The sequence below is a fragment of the Oryctolagus cuniculus genome, chromosome 3, assembly GCF_964237555.1.
Source record: "Oryctolagus cuniculus chromosome 3, mOryCun1.1, whole genome shotgun sequence".
NCBI lineage: Eukaryota > Metazoa > Chordata > Mammalia > Lagomorpha > Leporidae > Oryctolagus > Oryctolagus cuniculus.
In genome coordinates this window covers 39,604,374-39,613,355 of record NC_091434.1, presented here as the reverse complement: position 1 = coordinate 39,613,355, position 8,982 = coordinate 39,604,374, and positions in this window count along the sequence as shown.

Sequence of the window (8,982 nt, the reverse complement as noted above, 5' to 3'; positions counted from 1 at the left end):
GACGGATCCTTGCTGATAAGGGGGCATTTAAGTTGAGAGCTAAGGATGAGAATGATCCCATCTTCTGAAGAGATGGAGAAAGAGTGTGAAGGAGGAAGAGCTAGTGGAAAGGCCCTGGGGCAGAAAAGGACTTGGAAATTTGTAGGAAGACAAAGGACATATGTATGTCTGAAGCTTGATGAGCCTATCACAAAGTGATTTGACATGAGGTTGAAAAAAGAGAACAGATTTTAAAGCATCTAATCATAATGGGAAGTCATGAGCAGTGTTAAGCAGGGAAGTGGCACAATGACTCACTATTTTAAAAAAAATCACTGTGATGGAATGGACTGGGGTAGTCACAGCTCTGCTTGAGTGGTGATCATGATAAACAGAAGTGGATGGATGAAGAGATGACATCAAGTTTTCCAAAGGATCTCTATGAGCTGTTTCCAGTGGATCACTATTAGGTGCTCGCTGAGGTCCTTTGAGAAGCACACGAGATCAGATTAGACATGGGAGATTCATTGTAGCTGTAAGAGAATCATAGGGAGGCATCTGAAGGGAACTGGGAGAGACATTAGGTGGGCTCAGCCCTTGTGCAGGAAAGGAAGGCTAGGAAAAGCCATAAATATGACACCATTCCAAGAAAATTTCAGCAAAGTCAATGGGGAATGTTCAAGTCAAAGTCCCCCAGCAGAGGAGTCCCTTGTATCCCTGCTATGTTCAGTTGCTGGCTGGGAGCAATCAATGGAAGTGCAGCCCAGAACATGGTGATGGATTTCGAAGCACAGTAGCTAGGGCTCTCAGACAGTAATGATCCCTGCAGGTAGAGATCTGAAAGGTATGTGTTCATGGGTGTCACATAAAGGAAATAGGGGAACACAAGATTACCTAAAAATTGCTGGCTTGAGTAACTGAACGGTGGTGAATTTCCTGAGAGGGTGAATAATAGCAGGATCAGTTTGAAGGAAAAGACCAGATGCTGTATTTGGGGTAGATGTCTAATAGACATCCAAATAGATTGAATAGCAGCAATTGAGTATATCTGGAGTTCAAGAACAAAGTTCCTTGCTAAAGGTATAAATTTGGAAGCTAAAAGCATGTAAAGCAATGAGACTGGATGAGATTGCAGGAAAAGAGGGCCCCGGAGGCAAGGTTAGAAAAAAGAGTAGACCTTTTTTCCGGGAAATTCCACCCTTCTGGGAAATCCAATTTCCCACCCCTTCCACGCTAGTGGACAGAGGTGGGAGAGCCAATCCAAATAGGACATAGGACCCCCACTGCAGGCACTAGGTGGAGGGCCAGTATGACACAGAGAAGGGGGAGAAAGAAGGAAATAACATAAAAAGAGACAAGCCACGCTGGGGCAAGGGACTCCCAGCTCTGGGACACGTTCTCCACAGAGGAGCTTTTGTCATTTATTGCAAATAAACTCACTTTGATTTTTGCACTCTCTCTCTCAGACTCTTCTCTTTATTTCCATATTGAGTAATAAGTCTGTGGAGCAAGGCCCCCAACCAGGACCCAGCAAGATTATCTGCAGAAATAGCAGATAAATTAAATGAAACAGGGTGAAACATTGACTCCAACATGTAGAGCTCAGGAACAGAAGGAAGAACCGATTGGAATGGGGTCGGGGTTGGGAGGGGGAGAACCAGGAGAGCATGGAGTTATAGGAACCAAGAAGCCAGGGTGTCACTTATGTCAATTACTCATTAAATTTTGTAATGCGGGAGCTCCTGGTGACCTTGCCAAGATCTAAGGCAGTGCTGTAGTGAAGATGCAAACCCAGATAAAAGTGGATTGCAGAAGGAATGGGGAGTGAGAGACTGGATAGAACTCTCTAGAGAAGACTTACTGTGAAACATAGAGAAGCAGGGCCTTGCTGAGGAAAGAGAGTCAGAGAAAGGAGTTTTAGGGTGAGAGTCACAAGCAGGTTATGCTAGTGGAAGTGGCCCAATAGTTAGAGGTTGATGATGCAGGTGGAAAAGGAGGCAACTGAAAGAATGAAATACTTGACAAAGCAAAAGTGTGCTAGAGCCAGGGCACAAGTGGCAGAATTGCTCTTTGATCAGCACAAAACAAAGACAGACTTGAGTTCAGGCAGCTTGGTAGATTTCCTGGTGGGAAGAAGAGGACATTCTGATCAGATAGCTTCTGCTTTCTCCATTTAGACTAAAGCAAGTTCAGTGCCTAACAAAAAGAAGATGAGGAAAGAAAAAGATTTGGAGAACGGGGGTAAAAAATGAATTATTTCCCTTGAGAGACTGAAAAGCAAACTTTCTGCAGGAATATAGCAGGATTTCCAGGAAGGGATGAGTGTCCATTTGAAGATTTTAATCATTATCATATGGATGACAAACACATCATCCTGGCTATGTAACTTTTATCCAGCAACATGCAATTGGTTCAGTGTATGTCCTGAGAAAGTAGACAATCAGACTACAAGTGGTTGGGATTCAATCAAGTAACGAAACACAAGAGACAGGGCAACAGGGTAGAATATATTTGTAAGTGATCAGTTATCACAATGGACTCCAAGCTGGGTAAGGATGGAAGTAAATGTATAAAAGACATGAAAGAGAGTGAAAACGTAGAGAAATTAACATATTATACGTCTCAGTGAAGTGGAGAAATTATTCAAATAAGAATATTAGAGTAAGTAAGACTGAAGGACTGAAGTTGATGGTCAGAGGGTGCAATCCTCAAATTCAAGATTTCAGAGATCATTCAATGACTGTAACGCCAAGATTCTGGGATGGAAGAAAAGCCAATGAGTTGAAAAGTTTAAGGAAATGGCAAGCTAACTTGCAAGATGAGTGATCTCCCTAGATGAAAACATGAATAAGAATGGAGTAGGTATATAAAGACGATGAAACAGAAGCTAATGTCATTGATAACTGATGATCCAAACTGTCTTAGAAAACTACATTGAGGAGAAAAGGATACTCTACCCAGACGTATGCCTGGAGTTATAGTTACCTAGGGCTAGGAAGACAAAGAAGGGAAAGATTTTGGAAACACTAATGAGAAAAGAGGACTCCGCCCCCTCCTGGCTCTGGTATATATAGGAACTAGAAGGGAAAATAGTTTCCACTGGAGAAAGTTACAGTGGAAACAGGACCTCTGTTACTTCAAAAGTGAAGTAACATATACAAGGGAATTTAAAGAGTCTGGTGGAGGTGTTTGGAAGTAATGGGAAGAGTGAGTGGTGGGCTCAGAATAATGGACATTTGAGCAACGTGGGAATGTGTGACAGTGGACAACTTGGGGAACTGGGGCCATGGGAGTAATCACGATAAACAGGAGCCCGAGACATGAGGAGAGAAGTCCTAGTGATGTGTTAATGCAAAGCTCAGCCCTCGGTTAGACATTTAACTCACCAGCACTGGTACTTCCACTCTGGCTGCTCTCGATTCCATCAGTGTGGCGGACTGGGGAAAAGGGAGGGCCTCACAGGAAGCACAGCATGCGGGAGCCTTTTTGAGTGACTACACCCTGCTGCAGCTTCTGTGGACATAAAGGATAATCCCGACTCTCATGTGTGGGAGCCTGAGGGGAAAGGAAAGAAAGAATCATGTGAGTCAGAGCCTGAGCCCAGACCTGATTCAGCTCAAGGCTGCGCCCCTCATATTCTCCCTAAGGCAGGAAAGAGAAGAACTCACTGTTGTTGAAGAAAAAGAAATAACTTGCTTTTTTAAAGATTTATTTATTTATTTGAAAGGCAGAAAGACAGGGGCAAGGGGTCTTCCATCCACTGGTTCACTCCCCAAATGACCGCAATGGCCAGAGCTGGGCTTATCTGAAGCCAGGAGCCAGGAGCTTCTTCCTGTCTCCCACACAGGTGCAGGGGCCCAAGAACTTGGGCCATCTTCATCTTCTGCTGCTTTCCCAGGCCATAGCAGAGAGCTGGATCAGAAGTGGAGCAGATGGGACTCAAACTTTGCCCTCTGGGCCACAGCACTGGCCCCAAATAAATAACTTTGTAATCATACTCTGGGGAAAGATTCCTCAGAAACCGATAGACAAAGCATTCTCTCAAACCCAAGACAAAGTATGAGGACAAGAGGAGTCTGGTTGATTTTTTTATTTACAAAATCTAAATGAGCTGGAATAGTTTTTAAAAAAATATCCAGTGTGGAGTGCATAACCCTACCAAAATGACACTGGCAGAAGAATTTCCAAACAGCCAAGGAAACAGCAGCTCAGCTCTAGGTACATAAACATGAACCTCCTAACACAACCTCCAAAATGATGATACAGAATGACAAAAGCAATAAATAAAAGTACATGAAACCCATGCTACCTGCATAAGTAAAAGAGATAAGCAGACTTCACAATACCTGTAAGTAAAAACCAAACACCAAATCTCAGCAAGCTGCGATCCAGGCTCCTAGCACAAACTTTAACTGGGATAAAGAGCAGTCCAGAGAAAATACATGCAAGAGAGAAAAAGAAGTGCGGGCAAGCCTATGACGGATCTGATACAGTCAGCAACGAAGAGAAAGCCCACTCTACGTGATAAAATACTAGAAAAGAATCTTAGCAGATGACAGCACTTACTCCACATACAGACATGCACATGGTTCATGATGGCAATCTATGAGATACATTTCTTCTGTGAATACAGGAGAAGGAAAAAAAAGGAATGGAGAGGCACTCTTTGGAGCTTGGTGACGAGGAAAAGAAGATAAAAGAAATTTTAGTGTCAAGTGAAGCCAAAGTTAAAAAAGCTTTGAAAATGCGCAATTACACACAGGCTTGACCATGTGCAGACAGGTGCAGATGCACACATGTGGATGCAAGAACCACCCTTGAAGAAACAGTATTTCATTGCAGAAGAGAGCACTCTTGAATTTGGAATGTTGTAACCCATATTAAATCATTGAAATGAACAGGTCATGGTTCTCCAGAGAACCAGACCAATAGGATTGGTGGTTGGATGGGTGGGTGGATGGATGGACAGATGGATAGATAGATAGATAGATAAAAGAAGGCATTGGCCCACATGATTGGGGGGGGTGAGAAGCCCCAGGATCTGTCACCTGTCACCCAGGAAGGACAGTAGTATGGTCCAAAGGCCTGAGAGCTGCAGAGTCTACTCTAGAGATTCTTCTCTGAAGGCCTCAAGCTGGGAGTGCCATGGGTGTGTGGAGAGCAGGTGCCGGCTCAGCAGTCAGGCAGAGAGCCAGAAAGCCCACCCTTCTTCACCTTCTTGTTCCTTTCAGGCCCCTGGAGAATTTCGTGACACCCACTCAGGCTGCGGAGGGCGATTTACTCAGCTGACTGATTCAGACGCTACTCTTCCAGATACACCCTCACAGGTGCTTCCAGGAAGGATGCTCAGTTAGATACCTGGACATCTCATGAGCTGGTCAGTACAGAAATCTCACTATTACATCCAAAACAGAGCAAACACAAAGAACTCTAGTACAAGAAGATAGCGCTACTTCATTTAGTGAAAAGTGCTCCCTCCTCCCTCCCAATAAAGAACCAACGCAAAAGAAAGCTATGACATAAACTCCCAAGTGAAGTAAATATCCTCAGGAAGAATTTAGGAATATTAAAAACATCTTGAACTAGAAGTTTAAAATAGAAATAAACAAAAACAGGAGGAAATAAAAAGAGTATATTCAACTCAAGGAAAAATGTTTTTTTTAAAAAAAAGCCATTGAAGAAATGAAGAGCATGTTGCAAAATTTTCAGGGAAAATGCAATGAAATGAATTTGTAATAAGGAGCATTGAGACAGGCAGGAAAATAACTCAGATAATGAAGATGGAATGCAAAACTTAAAGTGACTAAGTTCAGAGAGAAATATATGATTTAACATCACAAATCACAGTGGATATGTAACAGGTATGAATTCTATTCACCAAATAACTCAGCAGAAAACTTTGTAAAGCACAAACTGTATAAGACACAACAAAGAAATATGGTAGAAATACCCTTCTAATAGAGACCTTCAATACATTCCTTTAGTACAAAATGGAATCAGTAGCAGAAAAAAAAAAAAAAAAACTAAAGGGAATAAGCACCTCTAAGTGCCATAAGCATAATGTAGATTTTATGGCTAGATTTACTTAACAAAGAAGATCATGTGCCTTAAAACAAAGTTATCAAGAGAAGTGCAAACCTCATATGAGAAGAAGTTGAAAGCATCCCTGAAAGATATAAAAATAGAGTTAAACATATGAAAAAATGTTCCTTAACATCAGAAATATATGTTGTCTCTATGTTAACTTATTAAGTGAACATAATCCCATTAAAGATATCAACAGGTGAGTGTGAACATTTAGCCCGAGTCGTTCAGAAGCCCACATCCCACATCAGAGCACCTGGGTTCAGTGCCCGGCTCTGGCCCCGGCCTCCAGCTCCCCACCAATGCAGACCCTGGGAGGCAGTGGTGACCACTGAAGTGACCAGTTCCTGCCATCCATGTGGCAGACGTGGATTGTTACCCTGGCTCTGGGACCAGGGGTTGAGGGTACTTGGGAAGTGCACCCATGGATGGGAACTCTCCCTTTGCCTGTCTCTCCACCTCTCAAATAAATAATGAATTTTTAAAACACTAGCAGGCTTTTTTTCTTTTTAATGGGACCAGACAAGCTACTATTAAAGTTCATATGGAAAATGAACATGAAAAATAGCCAGGAAAACACTAAAAAGAAAAATTCATAGGCAAAGCCTAGCCTCACCAGTCATTAACATATACTATAAATCGGGTTTGTTTATCTACTCAATATACGTGGTCCGTAAATAGAAAAATAGACCAGTAGGATGAAAATGAGCCCAGAAATAAATTCATTTGGAAATTTAGTATATGTAATAAAGATCTTATCTCAAATAACTAGGGAAAAGGTTTTTTTTTTTTTTTTTTTTTTTTGACAGGCAGAGTTAGACAGTGAGAGAGAAACAGAGAGAAAGGTCTTCCTTTTTCCGTTGGTTCACCCCTCAAGTGGCTGATCCAAAGCCAGGAGCCAAGTGCTTCCTCCTGGTCTCCCAAACAGGTGCAGGGCCCAAGCACCTGGGCCATCCTCCACTGCACACCCAGGCCACAACAGAGGGCTGGACTGGAAGAGGAGCAGCCGGGACAGAACCGGCGCCCCAACTGGGACTAGAACCCGGGATGCCGGCCCCGCAGGCGGAGGATTAGCCCAGTGAGCCACGGCACTGGCCGGAAAAGGATATTTTATAAATACTGGTTGGGGCCAGAGCTGTGGCATGCATCCCATGTGGGCCCCAGTTCGGGTTCCTGCTGCTTCACTTCCGGTCTGGCTCTCTGCTGTGGCCTGGGAGGGCAGTGGAGGATGACCTAAGTCCTTGGACCCCTGCACCCATGTGGAAGACCTGGAAGAAGCTTCTGGCTCCTGGCTTCACATCAGCACAGCTCCAGCTGTTGCAGCCATCTAGGGAGTGAACCAGCAGATGGAAGATCTCTCTCTCTCTCTCTCTGTAACTCTGCCTTTCAAATTAATAAATAAATCTTTGAAAAAAAAAAGTTGGTTTCTCATCAAGAATTGAACCCTAACATTGATTTGTCATTTATTAGATAAGTAGTCTTACAAACACAAAAAACATCCCTTCATGGTCATAACACCCAACAAACTAGAAATAGGCCAGAGCACGGCAAGTCTCTTGAAAAAACAGAACAAACTTCATACTTTGTGCGAAACACAGAAAGCTTGAAGTTGGGGTCAGGAGTGGCGCTAGGACTCAAACTGTGGTACTCCAGTGTGGGATGTGAGCATCCCAAGGGCAACGTCATTCTGCACCAAATACTCACCTTCACATATCTGACAGTAGCAATTAACAAACCGCAACTGAAATTAAGAAAACAATTCCAGAGGCCAGCACTGTGGCATAGTAGGCTAAGCCTCCACCTGTGGTGCCGGCATCCCATATGAGCCTCGGTTGGAGTCCTGGCTGCTCCTCTTCCATACAGTTCTCTGCTAATGGCCTGGGAAAGCAGTGAAAAATGTGGCCCAAGTGTTTGAAGTGGAAGAAGCTCCTGGCTCCTGGCTTAGGATCGGCGCAGCTCTGGCCGTTGTAGCCACCCTGGGGGTGGACCAGCATATCAAAGATCTCTCTCTCTCTCTCTCTCTCTCTCTCTCTGTGACTCTGCCTTTCAAACAAAGGAATAGATCTTTTAAAAAAGTAAATAAATATTGGTGAGACAACAAGTTTGCCATTTAGAAAAAGACAAAATTAGATTCATATCTCATACCACAATCAAGAATGAACTCCAAATGGACCAGGAATATAAATGTCAACCAGGACCACATAAATACTAGAATAAGCTGTGTATGATTTTTTTTTACTTTCTTTTATGACTCAAAATGCAATTGCCATAAGTAAAATGTACAAATTTGACAGTGTTTAATAAACTTTTGACTAGTAGCAATAAATGCAATAAATAATTAAAGATAAAAGACAAATTACAAATTGGAAGAAAATATTTGCAACAAATATTGCAGACGAATAACTTAAAAATTGAGGGGGGGGGAGATGAAAAACCCATTATAGAAATATATCAAAAAAAGTAGATTCAGACACACACAGCAAAATACCATAGTCTTATTGTGTTAAGCAAGTGAAATATATTTCTCTTAAATTTGGAGGTCCAAAAGCAAGGTTCCAGGCAATCTGGTTTCTACTGAAGGCTTTGTTACTGGTGTGCAAATAGCTGCCTTCTTGCTGTGTTTGCACATGGCCAACAGAAATGACCCAAGTCTTGTGACTCTGCTCCCCTCCTGGGAGGCTCAGATAGATCTCTAGGCTCCTGGATTGACCTTGGCTCATCCCCAGCCATTGCTACCATTTGGGGAGTGAACCAGAAGATGGAAGTCTCTCTTTCCTCTCTCTCTCTTTCCTTCCCACTCTGACCTTCCCTGTCTCTCTCTGTCACTCTGTCTTTCAAATAAATAAATAGACTATGTTGCACTGACACAATAGAGTGCTATTCAGTTGTAATTAATGAAAGAAAGAAAGATAGTTTTTT